This window comes from Triplophysa rosa, linkage group LG16, assembly GCF_024868665.1.
Source record: "Triplophysa rosa linkage group LG16, Trosa_1v2, whole genome shotgun sequence".
Classification (NCBI taxonomy): Eukaryota; Metazoa; Chordata; class Actinopteri; order Cypriniformes; family Nemacheilidae; genus Triplophysa; species Triplophysa rosa.
This window is the reverse complement of record NC_079905.1, coordinates 14380156-14394713: the sequence shown is the minus strand read 5'-3', so window position 1 is coordinate 14394713 and position 14558 is coordinate 14380156. Positions and strand designations below refer to the sequence as shown.

Genomic DNA, 14558 nt, shown 5'->3' with positions numbered 1-14558 from the left:
TTTTGGAAAAAATGTACTTTTTAAGTAAAATTAAAAGTGTGTACTTTTACTCTTACTTGAGTAAATTTCTCATAGAAAATCTGTACTTTTACTTCGTTACATAACTTACATTGCGTGACGTTCCTTCGTTCCTTCATTTTAAAATATGCTTTTTAAAACGCGTTGTTTATTTCAAGGTTGTCATCTCTTTTTATGGGCATTCCCGAGTGATCGATTCTTTTGAGTCGATTCTTTTGAAAGCATTAATTGAACAATGGGCAAAACCACTTGAATAGGCTAATGAATCAGTTCAAATGATTTGTTCAGTTCGCAGCACGATCTGAATCATCTGAAGCAGGATTACTCACTCCTCGTAGCGCGAAACTTAAGAACACGCAGAACACAAAGAGCGTTGGATGAAGTGGATATTAATCTAAATCTATACAATCAAAACTGCAAATGTGTCATATTGTTTGCCAGCAATGATAAATGCCCGCCATTTGCGCGACCTGTTCGTCAGACACAGCAACATGCGCGTTACCTGTCAGACACAGAGACGTGGGCTTGCAGAAATATACATTTGAAGAACAGAAGGAAGAAAACTTGTTGATGGGCGTGTGGTTCACTGTTTACTGTTTGTTTACAAGTAAGAGCGTTTCACAACACACACGTGACAACACGAGAAAACATGAGCTTTGTTCAAAAGTGTGTATTTCATTTAAGAGAGCACTGCAGATGTTCTAGATCATCTAAATGCTCTGAGTTTAGTTCATGCTTTAGTTTGACATGGTCTATTATTCTAGATAAGTTGTGTAAACTACATTGACATCAGGACTAGATGAAATGTACAGAAATGCTTGTCTCTTCTGTGTTTGTCTATTCTTTAGTCTCTGTATGTATATTGCAAAGATATCTGCTTATGATAATTAAAAATATTGATTAAAATGTAATATTAAAATATTGGCGTTAATATTAATTTTATGTAGTAGGCCTATATAATCAGATACAAAGTAACTAAGTAACTAGCTACTTGAGTAGTTTTTTCATTGCATACTTTTTTACTTTTACTCAAGTAATTTTTAAAATAGTGACTTTTACTTTTACTTGAGTAACAATTTCTCTAGTTACTTGTACTTTTACTTGAGTAAAGATTTTGGCTACTCTACCCACCTCTGGTTTTAGCCGTGCCATATGACCCCTTTAATAATTGATGAAAAACTATATTGCTCATTGTTAGTTCATGTTGGCTAATGCATTTATTAGTCATGTTAACAAATACAACCTTACTGTAAAGATTGTTTTCAGTATTTTAAATCATTCGTTTTTTCCTGTTTTGTGTGTGAAGGCAGAAAATTGCACACTTCTCCTTTGAGGAAACATGATTTCATGCTTTTTGCATTCTACGCTGGAAAAATAATATCCCAAAATCGAGAGCACAAAGATTAAAATTCAGATCTTGCACAATTCCCCGAACCAAAAATGACAAACAAGTCCTACCTGAACACTTGTTTGTCTTTGGTGGTTGTTGCCTGCAGGGAAACAGAGAAAAGGAGCAAGCCATTAGATTCAGGAAGACAGGTCTACAATATATGACTAAACAACACACTGTAGAACATTTTGACATGTGTGACTTACTGTATCCTCATACAGTAAAACTGATTAAAGATCGATCATAAATGTTATGATAATACAGTATAGAATTCATCTCCGACACTGAGCAATCGGCATGAAATTCAGCATTGAGGTTCAGATGAAGTGTGGATCATTGGCTCCTCACCCCATGGCAGAGCTCTTATGAGTCTCTCAGCATGAGCACATGTCAGACATCTGCTGTAATGCATGTAAGCACCCGCGTGTGACAATCAGCCCTTCTACCAAATCTGTTGTGTGTTTGTCAGCTAGATCAGCCAGATCCTTGCAAACTCTGAAGGAAAATCACTATAGCAACCAAAGACTGCATATCCTCAGTGTAATGATTCAATCTAATGAGTGTACTGTATGGAGAGTCAGACTCCAACAATAATGAAGATAAAGATTGATGGAAACCGAGAAAAACTGGATTTTATCATTTGCAGCCATGCGTTGCTATGCAGTTGCTAGGGTGTTCTGAAGGGTGTTTGGATGACATGCTAGGTGGTTGCTTACTGGTCCAGTCAAATGAGCCCATCCTCATATACAGATCTGGAATTTACTATTTATAGGTATGTGTTAAGGTAAAATTAGGGATGCACCGATACTGGTATCGATACTAAGCTCAAGTCAACTCAACTTTATTTATATAGCGCTTTTACCATTTTCATTGTTACAAAGCAGCTGTACATGAGACATACTGACTATAAGCAAAACATTTAAAGTTATACCTGTAAAAACACAGAAGACAGACACACCCACATACAAAACACGCCACACGCACAATATGCACACGTACTAACACACATAGACATAGACACACGGATGTGCAGACACACGGACGCACACGCACGCACACACACAGACACACACGCACAGTGAAAAGCACACATTTAAGATAAAGGAGAGAGAAACACAGGTCAAATAAACAGACTGTAAATTCCTATATGCAATATTAATTAAGTAAAACTTTAAAATTCTAATTCCAAAGCAGCCCCCCTGGCCAGGCAAATAGTGCAAAACAGTATGCAAATGTACTCGTAAAAATGGCATCGGTGCATCAGGTAAAATGATTGCTTTTGTTTTATTCTGTGAACTACTAACAGTATTCATACCAGTTTCTAAATATTTTTGTATCTGCATGTTTTTAATTGAATTTAAATGTATTTCTATGAAGCTTTCCTCAATATTGCATTGCATTTAATCAGCTTTTAAAGGGACAGTTCACCCAAAAAGGAAAATTCTGTCATCATTTACTCACCCTCAAATTTTTCCAAAACAGCATCAAATTCTTGGTTCTGTTTAACACAAAAGAAGATATTTAGAAGAATGTGGGAAACTAAGCAGTTCTGGGGCACTATTGACTACCATAGTAGTTTTTTCCGTACTATGGAAGTCAATAGTGCCCCAGAACTGTTTGGTTTAAAACATTCTTCCAAATATCTTTCCAGGTGTTTAGCAGAACAACAAAATGTACACAGGTTTAGAACAACCTGGGGTGAGTAAATGATGACAATTTTCATTTTGGGGTGATTCTCCCTTTAATACAGGCAAAAAAGTATATGAAATGTAGGATATATGGTATTATTACAAAATACAAGTACATTGGCTGTATTGACTGCAAAAAGTCAAACAATCAAATGAAATCAAAATATCAAATATATACAAATATTAAATATGATAAAAAGTATAATATTATAGGTCAAAAAATAAAAGTGAAAACTTTCAGAGTGCAGAAGCAGAGTTGTTTTTAGACCTTGAGTACTGCAAAGAAAACAAGTTCATATTCATTTTAACAACACAATATGTTTACCATGTATTTAAGAAAAGTCTACGTTTTTTATTAAAGCTTTCAAGTGTCTTGACATTCTCTCGGTTGTTCACATTGCTGGTAACTTTATCTCACTCCTGAGGTTTGCTTTCTGTATGTTGAACTAATGTATATTGAAATGCTTATTATCCAAATGCAAATTTGGATTGTTCGCTTGTATTTTTCCATTTTGATTCCTAAATTTGGCTTCTAAGTTTGGCTTCTTCAATATATGTGTATAGGAGTTTTGGGCTGTTTTGTAGTCGGCAAGGCAAAAAAGTTCAAAAAAGTTACAGCACACCTGTAAAATCATTTAATTCCACAACATGGGGGCATTGAATATCACAGCATTAAATAATCATCCTCATTCACACTAACACACACATGTATTGTAATGATTTTTTCAGGGTATTATTAACATTGTTGCCCACTGTCAGCATAGTTCAGTGGTTCAGTGCTGGTGTAAATGTATTGAAGTATGAGATAAAGGTCAAGAATAATCTGGGTCACTCGCTGTAACCGTGGCAACATGTCACTGTTCATCTGTCACTGCTGAATGGGATTAGCATTTTAAAACAACATCTCCAGCGCTATAACTCGCTGCACTAATCTTCACATTCTGCTTTACGCACCTGAACGTTTGTTATCTTCAGCATTGTTGGAGGATAATTTGATTTCTGTTCATTTGTTTTCGTCCCGTTTACACTTTCCACCAAATTCATTTACCTAAGCTGGTGTTGACTGAAGTGTGAGTCTATTTGTGTGTGTGGGAAAGAGCGAGTAAGCAAATGAGATCTTTACACTGGCTGATTTGGACAAACAGCCAAGTGAGCCAATGCTTCACTCCTTTAATTTGACCAAGAATAAGGGGTACTGGCGAGAGAGAGACTGAAAGAGGAGAAAGAGAAAGGGGTCTGTAAGAATCTGCCAAACACACAAAATCCCAATTTAGGGATTACTTAGCACACACTCTTAAAGGGACAGTTCACCCAAAAATGAAAATACTGTCATAAATTACTCACTCTCAAGTTGTTCCAAATCTGTATACATTTCTTTGTTTGGTTGAACACAGAGAAAGATATTTAGACAAATACTTGTAACCAAACAGTTCTCGGACCCCATTGACTACCACAGTAAGAAAAATGACAATGGTAGTCAAAAGTGCCCCAGAACTGTTTGCTTTCCTACATTCTTCAAAATATCTTCTGTGTTCAACAGAAAAACAAAAATTATAAAGCAATTTTTCCTACTATGGTAGTCAATGGGGTCCAAGAACTGTTTGGTTACAAGCATTCTTCTAAATATCTTAGTCTGTGTTCATCAGAACAAAGACATTTATACAGATTTGGAACTCGAAGGTGAGTAAATGATGACAGAATTTTTATTTCTGGGTGACCTGTTCCTTATCCACGTCTGCCATTTCCCACAATGCAATGTGATCGACTTGACCTTCGCTATGAAAACACGGAAATAAAATAAAAACGGAAATAATATCATGGAAGACTTTTCTTTTTTGATCAGACTGCCAATACTTTAATCCCAGCACAAATTCCTTAAAATGACATTACTTGCTGTGCTTTTTTGTTTTGTTTTATTATTAGTACCTAAAACACCATTTTTACGGAAGTAATTTTGTTTGGTTTGTTACAGCATTCAGCAAACAAGATCTCTAGTGAAACATTAACTCTGTGCCTGCAGTTCATTACAAGATCATATATAAACTAGTTTGTGTATGTGTTGGCGTGCTAGTGTGCAAAAAATATTTTGGAGATATTTTTAAAGAATGTGGGAAAGCAAACAGTTCTGGGGCACTTTTGGCTATCATTGTAATTTTCCTCAATATGGTAGTCAATGGTGGCCATTCTTCCAAATATCTTTCTATGTGTCCATCAGAACAAAGACATTTATTTACCGATTTGGAACAACTCAAGGATGAGTAAATGATGACAGAATTTTCATTTTTGGGCGACCTGTTCCTTTAAGCAATGTCCACATCTGCCATTTCCCACAATGCAATATGATTGACATGACCTTCGCTATGAAAACGGGAAATAATATCATGGACCTAGATTTGATCAGCCAAACGTTTAGACACTTTAACAAAACTGGATTAAAGGCGGGGTGTCCGATTTCTCTGAGCCGTTGTTGATTTTCAAATCACCAAAACAGACACACCCATACCCCCATCTTTCGCTTTCGTCAGCGCTCGGCTCGACTAATGTCTGTCCTGTGCACTGTACACCTTACTGCTGATTGGCTACAAGGTTATTTTGGTACTCGGCCCGACTTTGTCTAAACAAGCGTAATTCGAAAATCGGACACCCCGCCTTTAACCAGGCAAAAAATCTGTCCAAGATAATAACTACTGTAAGCATCACTGCGTCTTTTTGTGTGGTTATTATGTGCAGCCTGCGACGGTGGTCAAGACTGCCATTGGTACGTGCGGTAGGAAATGACAGTGTCTCTAAGTCTGGAGACGGGCAGTAATGGGATGTCATTCTGAAGTGTAATCACTCTATCTGTGGATGAACAGAGGGGCACAGCTGTTGCATGCACACTCCAACACACTGGAACACTTGTTTTACAACTCATTGGCTTTTGAAGAGGAACGTGCCCTTTTTTTAACATCTGTCTCGTTTCTAAGAAACCTCAAAGCCAAACAGACACTTTGACTCTATCAGTGTAAATAGATATTTCCTCTCATTTTTGTTTGGAGATAGTCTATAAACACAGCATCATATCCTAGTGGCTATCTGACCTTCACACAGATTGCCTCAATGGTCGCCACTGATAGTAAATGCCACTGCAAGATCCCTTTCTATGCAAACCAACCGGGTATCAATTTCCACGCCAGATGATTAACCCATGGGATGAGAGCTGTTGCCATAGAGATACAAAGTCAAATGTGGCTGTTTTAATTGGACGGGCCCTCCGGCTCGTGGTGGGCCGGGCGCTCGCCGATTGGTTAGTTGTGTGCTGTGAGGCACAGATGAGTCACTGACCCAAGGAAATGATTTCCTGTTTCTTCTGCCCCCAAGACTGCTCATAATGAGACTGTACACAGTTCATTAGTTTACTGATGATGTAATCTTATCTTCAGGGGCGTATTCATCTTGAGAACATCGAATGATTTGGTTTATTCTTGTGTCCAGGACAAAACAGGCTGGTCTCTGTCTTCTTCCTTCTGTTCTCCCAGACACATGGTCACGTTGCAGCCAGATACATGATGGTCAGCCTTGTCTGTTTTTTTCTTAGTATGAATTGACCTCCGGTGGTGAGGGGGTTGTGTCCAGGCTTTCTAAGGTTAGACTGGCTATTGTGAGGGTTTTGGGTGTTGGGAACTGGTTCTCAATTGCCTTTAATATGACTTAGTGATAGATTACCCCAAAATAAAACGTCTGTCATCATTTACTCATCCGTATGTCATTTCAAACCTGTAGGACTTTCTTCCTTCCGCAGAACACAAAAGAAGATATTTTGAAGAAAGTTGGTCACCGGCACCCATATGCACTTGCATTGGTTTTGTGTCCATACGATAGAAGTGAATGGATGCCGGCACTTTTCGGTTACTAACTTTCTTCAAAATATCTTCTTTTGTGTTCTGCAGAAGAAACTCATACAGGTTTGAAATGACAAGAGGGTGAGTAAATGAGGACTTTTACATCTTTATTTTTGGGTAAACTATCACTTTAATATGAGAATCCAGTACCTCAGAGATGACGTATTTTTGTAGGTTAACCCGGAAGTAAGCGCCGCGCTGGTTCCCTCGATCGAAAGCCTATGCATTTTTCCCATAGACTTTTGGAAGATCCCAAAAAATAAGCTTTGTGATTAACAACGGTTTACGATGTTTACCACTTTCGTCTATCAAGATAATCTTTACAAATGAACACCATATTTGTTACTTTTGAAGCCGAAATACAATCGGCAGAAGTAAAAAGCTAACAAGATGCTATAAACAGACTACACTTAAGGTCGCTCGATATCAACGTCACCACCACCAAACCTCCGACAACTCTTTCAAACTTTATTAAAAATGTGTTCCGTGATAATCCTCATCTACGTTTTAAGAGATTTGTGCCCATGTTGCATTATTTGTGAGCTTTGTATGCGTGATGACGTCTAACGTCCCCGCCAAAGGAAGTAGTCGCTTTTAGCAAGTTGCTAGCAACCGCAGTTTTTAAGACACAATAAGGCTTTAAAAAATCACAAGCGGGTTATAATTGGTGTGTTTTAAGTCATAGAATTATGTCATTTTGTTAACCACAGACCTTATTTCAGGTGATTTACCAAAAACCCATAGACTTTGGAGCGATATAACCGGAAGTCCTAAAATGCTCACTCGCTTCCGGGTTTTGCATACAAAAATACGTCATCTCCTCGGCTTCCTATACTAAGGTAAAGTCGACAGTGACTTCCGGTTCATTGGGCCTTTAAACAGAAGGAGCTTTCTGTCACATGAAGTTGTAAGCTAACAAATAACATACTGTATGTTGAATGTGTCATTCTCCTCTAAGTCGGCCAGAAAGAAGCTGTGAACTGTTGGGTTTTTATAAGCTAATAAGTTATTCACCGATAGAAACTGTGCTATCCTATCTGACTCATACTGGAAATAGTTTTAGGCAACTTTTATCCATAAGGGGTTGCAAAATACTGCAGTATAACTAAGATCTTTTTTTTAGAGCAAGATCCCTCCTCTGCTGCAGATGAGTTATTATCAAAGCTTCTGTTAGCAGAAAAGCACAGGATAACAGCGCATCCAGAAATTCCTTATTGAATTGCCCCGCTCAAATGCAATTATTTATTCAGGAGATGCCGCTGGCGTTCGCATGAGAATCCATCACCGGATGTGTTTTCGGGAGCCATCCAGCTGTGCTTTTCCACAAAATCATCACAGCCTCTCTGTGATCCCCAGGGAGGAACATTTTTGCAGTGTGCTTGTCCATGACTTTAAAGTAACTTCAGGCCAAATTTCTATGTATGGAAGCTTTTCCCACACTTTTTTCTATTCTGACCTTGTATGCCAGCCAAACACTGCAGATTCTACAGACACAGATACATGAATGTAGATACACAGAGTTTGTCTGATTGTAAAGTAAAGGTACACGCTTCAGATGGACTAGACTCTTACATGTGATCCATTGATGCTTCATAGTGGCTCTGGCAAAAAAAATGACCAATAGCTTGCTCGGTCTGAGTTGCCAAAGGCAACAGTTGCTCGCCTGGGTCTGAGACTATTGCTTCCCAAATACATTCCCCTATCAAATGGCTTTTCCAGTCTCTTGTTTTATATGGCAGGGAATACACAATCCTAACATTCCTTTATAAAGGACCTGATTTTGTTTTAATTTGAACTCTTCAGTCGTTCTTTTTTTTTGGACCTCAGTTTGGACCTCAGATTTAAAGATATAGTCATCATAATTATGTTATAAAACACCCCAAACTTGTATTGAAGGAGGGACAAAGCCATATTTGAGAAACATTGCAGGTTCTTTTGACTGGAGGTATAAGGAAAGAGTAAAATGTTATTCCTCTTTAACAGCTCAGGAGATTTGATGATGGAGTCAGTTGTATTTCATTCACGTAACAATTTAGTCTCAGCTGTTTCTCCTAAAATTGCTTAGGAGAAATAAAATCAGAAACAAATACACGAAGAGTATGGGGCTTTAAAATAAATGTTGTGTGGGTCAAATAATCCAGATTTGGGCAAATTTGATGAGAAATGAAGTTCATATTGAAATCTTCAACAATATTGCCTGTTGATCGCAGGCAAATCAGAGCTCAGTTTAACACTGCTGAGATCTTTTCTCTAATGGAGACATTTATAAAATTTACATTTTTTTCAAAAATCATGTTTTTATTATGTTATCATGTTTTTATTGTTAGTTAGCTGTATTTTTTAAGTTATTATGGCTTGAATCAAAACAAACCAACTGCAGTTTGATTGATATTAATTGAAATGCGATGCACAATAAAAAAAACATGATATTTGAATCATTTTGGAAATAAACTCTTCCTATGAGATGGAGAAAAATGATGCAAAGTTTCCATTTGCTCTTCATTGTTTCTCATTGATGTCTGATATTAAAAGATCTCATCTGTGACTCTTGTGGCGCAACTAGAAACAACTCTAAACATTTTATTCGACACGATTTATTAATTTTTTTATCCATTTGCACTATTGTTGTTTGACTATTGATTTTATTTTGCTCTGCTCAGGCAACGCAAATGCACATTTTGTGTCAAATTAATAAAGCAAGCCCAAAAGATTTCAAATTGCATTAAGATGAAGAGGGTGAAAGCGACAGTTGTTTTAGTGAGATGGTGCTTGCTTATTAGATTAACAGGCTCTCAACAAGAGACCTTATATTTTAGTCTGACAGAGATGCTGATAACTTTGGTGTCTGACATTGGAGCTCCAGTGAGAGGCATCGCAGTGCAGATAAAGGGATTAGTGCAGAGTTTGAGAATAGTTTCTGCCCTGCTGCTCCGTACTGAAGGTACAAGTGTATCACCTTAAAAGAGATTAATCAGTCATCATTTTCATCATCATCACCTTAGACACATATCACAACCTCATGACCACGCCCGTCACCAACGAGGTTACTGCGAGGCAATGAGGCTTTAAAGAGATAATTCACCCCAAAATTCCTACTATGGTAGTCAATGGGGGGCAAAATCTGTCTGGTTATAAGCATTCTTCCAAATATCTTTCTCTGTGTTCATCAGAACAAAGAAATACATACAGTGTGGAACATCTCGAGGGTGAATAAATGATGACAGAATTTTCATTTTTGGGTGAACTGTCCCTTTAATGCAGCGGGCGGGGAAGACAATGGACAAATTGACATGGGAATATCATGTTTCTTCATAAGGGCTCTTCAGTCCAGCAACAGCAAAGCAAATTGATTTATTAAAAGCTGGATGTTCACTTTGCTGGATCTTAGAAAACAAACCCAGCCTCTTAATACACACTTATTCACCACAACCTCTCATTTGTTTGATGTCAGATGAAAAACTGTCAAGTAGATTGTTGCAACCTAACAAACTTTAAGTAACTGAGTATGAAAGATGATTATGAAATAATCATTCATGAGCATGAAATATGATTATACAAGTAGTGTAAGAATGAAAAAGGATACTATACACAGTAGTGGTAATGTCCAAATGGACAATGGACAATTGACATCTAATCCCCTTATTCAAATATATTATTAAACATGCGTTTTAAACTTTGTATTCATGTTGCAGAGTTGTATTTCGCATAAACAGAAGCTCAGCTTTGAGAAGAATTGAAAGTCCCCGTGAACCGGAAGTTGCGATCGTTTTTACATGTAGTTCCGTATTTTGACGCATTTCAGAGTGAAATGGAATGCGAAAAATAGTGGGCGTGGATTTCCTCTTTCTCTGCGATTTGATTGGATGTATAAAACAGCCGTTGCATTTTGAAATGGAACTGGCAGCAGACTGACAGTTGAAGGGGAGGAGTTAACGGATGCCCCGCCCAAGCCTTCTAACATACATCATTTCAGGAAGGAAACGTGTAAACATCATAAACCGTTGTTAATCACAGAGCTTATTTTTTTGCGATCTTCCAAAAGTGTACGGGAAAAATGCATAGGCTTTCGGTCGAGGGAACCAGCACGCTTACGGGTTAGCCTTCAAAAATACGTCATCTCTGAGGTACTGGATTGTCATATTAAAGTGATAAAGATTATGAGGGCACACCAATTTTAAAAAGAGAATGACCCACATTGATAAACTATTTACCATAAACGCTGCAATATTTCATGAAAAAATAGGCATTGTCATTTTTTATTTCACTGGGACTTTAAGGAGGCAACACATGTGCAGTTTATAAAGACCCAGTTAGGAGAATAGCTTCTAAATATTACACAAGAGGATCAACAAATATTCATAATAACAGATAATATTGTGGTCAATTTTGCATTGGTTTCAATAACACATTTTGCTATTTTTTTTGTATATTCGAATAAAACCCATCTGATATGCTGTAGTTTACTTTTTTTTGCCAAATAAATGTTTAGTGTTTTGTACATTTTGTACCATACACCTTATGTTTTGAGAGTTTAATCTAACCTGAGGGAGATTTTAAAGCAAATATTGTACAAATATACACCCCGGTACATCACTTTTAGCCACTGCTGTAGCGCACATATGTATTAAAAATTGTCCATTTTTTTTAAATGCTTAAACTCTAAAGCGCTGATTTTGCGTGCTGGTTTCATCCCTGTGACATTCTCTTGACATAATAAAACAATCTGAACTCAAATCAATATTTAATTTTGATTTAATTATTTATTGGATAGGTAGTCGTGTAATAAGCTGGAAAAAGTACAGGTAGGCGGTTTTATCGCAACACAAAAACAGAGATCAGGGTTTATTTTACGATAATGGGTTCTCGGTCAGCTGACTGTACATTATGCCTTACATATTTAACAATGTTTTGTTCAAAAATGTATAGCCTACAGGTATATACTGCTTTTAAGTGACGCCACTGTTTTGGTTAATTCCTGGATCACAATTAAACGAATGTTTAGCAATAAGGTTTTTAAAGTAACTGGATTATTGATTTCCACCCATCTGTGTGGTTTCCTTGAAATGTGAAGGAAAGCGTGTTTGCAGGGTTTGAGATGTGGGTGGGAGGGGGGAGGAGTCCTGATTTATTTGATTTAGTAGACATGGAGGTGGGGGGGGTGCTGGTCAAACAAGTGTGTGTCTGTTGCGTGTGTGTGTGTGTGTGTGTAGAAGGGGGGGTTAGCGCAAAGCTCTGCTGACGTTTACAATGACCTTTCCTGAACACCATTTATCAACACAGCCACTACATGCTATGAATCCATATTGCTTTTGTTTGGATGTCTCTTTCCCTCTGTCCCGCTCTCTCATCGTGTTCTCTGCTTCTACATTATGCATCAAGTAATGCTTTTCATCGGCCTAAAGATGAAAACATGGAAGCTGTGTGACCTCCTTAGTATAGAATAACAAGTCGTTCGAATGACAGACAAGGTCACAATGATCTATTTGTGTTCAAGGCCTGTTAGTATTGTGTTGTATTTGTAGCATGAGTGAGACATCAAACATGTCACTTTTGAGTCGCCAAATTTTGTCAGTCTCATCATTTTACCCTCATGCGTTTTTCCTCTGCAAATATGATCTTATGAAGAACATTGGTCAACAATGGCCCCTATTGACTTCAATTGAATGGACACAAAACCACCGAGACATTTCTCAAAATATCTTATTTTGTGTTTCACAGAAGAAAGAGTCATATACAGGTTTTGAATGACGTGAGTGAATAAACGATGACAGAATTTTTATTTTTCGGTGAACTATCCCTTTCATTTTCTGCATATTCTGCATATTCTGCAAGGTGCATATTACCTTTCAGAAGACATGAAATAGCTGTGTATGAGGAAGTGACTGAAAATGTTTAAATAATAATGTTCCCGAATTCCCTAGTGAACGAATCATTTGAGCTTGATTCTTTTCAATGAATCAGTTCACAAATGGGAATGAATGATTCCTTCATGAATCGGCTTCTCAATTCACATCCCTAACTCAACGATCCGTGCAGCAGCAGAGCTACCATATCACTTCAAAACTTTAATATAGCAAAAAAAATCACACAGACTACTTTTATAGTGCATTTAGTGATTTTCATGACAGACATGGTCACTTTGAACCAACATTATAGGGAAAAAATCTTTTGTGTTTTATAAATAAACAAAAAAGCATGTAAGTTTGAATGACACTGGGTGAAATTCCTTCAAGACAAAAATGATTTCAGTGGTCTGTGGTTGGTTATTTTTCCTCTCGTTGAGCTCATCATGCAGTGCATGTTGAAACGGCCCGTTTAAAACGGCACGCAGTATTTCGTGACAGCAAATGAATGAAAATGGGCCTGAATCCACAATACGGAGGAATTCAGCAGCGCTGAGCCGATACGACAGAGATTTCTGGAAACAGAATAGAAATGAACCAATTAAAGTGACTGCCTGCTCCACGGAGCTCAGCTTGAGCAGGAGAATACATTAGCACGCTGCGAAGTGACTCTGTGGACAAGTTTGACTCTGTTAGGTGCTCAGCTGTTGTGGTCCAAGCAGCAGATTCAAAAGCAGTCGATTATCAAGCAGAAATTACATGCGGAGAAGGGATTTCAACAGCCATGCTTTTCTGTGGCAACTTTTACAGACCATTTGACTAATATAATAGTTTGCAAAACATGATGTACTTGTTTAAATATTCATCTAATATTAATGATTAATCATTAGTTGTTGTTTTCTACTCTTTCTCTAGGCATGTTTACTTTTTATTTCCCTGTCTAAACAAAAATAATCACTGATGTAAATGATTAGGCATGTGATGTATAATTAAAGCATTCTGTCGCCTTCAGTATTGGTGAGGCTTACGATGTGTTACCATAATTACAAGCTTCTCACTTAAAAAGGCATTTACGTCCTTGTCCAACTAGTAATTACAAGTTGGAGATTCTGTATGAAAGCTCTGACTTCTCCCGCATAGTGATGAAATGTAAAATGAAAACCTCTACACATATTTGATCAATGTCCTTTATACTTAAAAGATAAAATAATGAAGCAATCAACGTTTATGTTTGTCACGGACAACAAAGCCACACAGATCCTTTCTGGTGTTATGAGCATTGCCATAGTAACAAATAATTTCTGAGTTTATGGACGTAAATAGAGAAGAATCTCAGAGTCTCGTAATTACAGTCATTTCAACATGACATGAACACACTATTATTACAGTGGTTGCAAAGCAGCACTGTAGAGCTGCACAATATACAGTATAGAAATGATTCAAATATTGCAATAGTTTGCAATAACAAAGTCAGATTTATTTGTATGTACCGCAAGTGCTGTTCACTTTTGGAAGTGCTAATGATGCTTTCTTTTCTAGGAAAGTACATGAAACATGTATGTTGATTATAATTTTCAGTTTTACATTTTTTTAGTATAATTTAAATTGATTTTACAAACTCAAACCATTATCTTATTGCATATTGTATAGTGCATACTTAAGCTATTGCATATCATTTTCCTTTAAAGGTCCAGTGTGTAATTTTGTGGAGGATCAATTGACAGAAATGCGATATAAT

At 37.2% G+C, this 14558-nt stretch overlaps 1 protein-coding gene across 4 annotated transcripts in view; it reads right to left on the bottom strand.

The window, feature by feature from the left end:
• pag1 (phosphoprotein membrane anchor with glycosphingolipid microdomains 1) overlaps window positions 1–14558 on the bottom strand; it is a 53386-nt gene that overhangs the window by 14395 nt on the left and 24433 nt on the right. For 3 of the 4 annotated variants that reach the window (XM_057354596.1, XM_057354595.1, XM_057354598.1), the window contains exon 2: window positions 1477–1508. The gene's annotated coding sequence lies outside the window, so the exon portion shown is untranslated. Of the gene's footprint in view, window positions 1–1476; window positions 1509–1614; window positions 1745–14558 lie in introns of those variants that run through there. The other variant, XM_057354597.1, reaches the window with a different exon arrangement.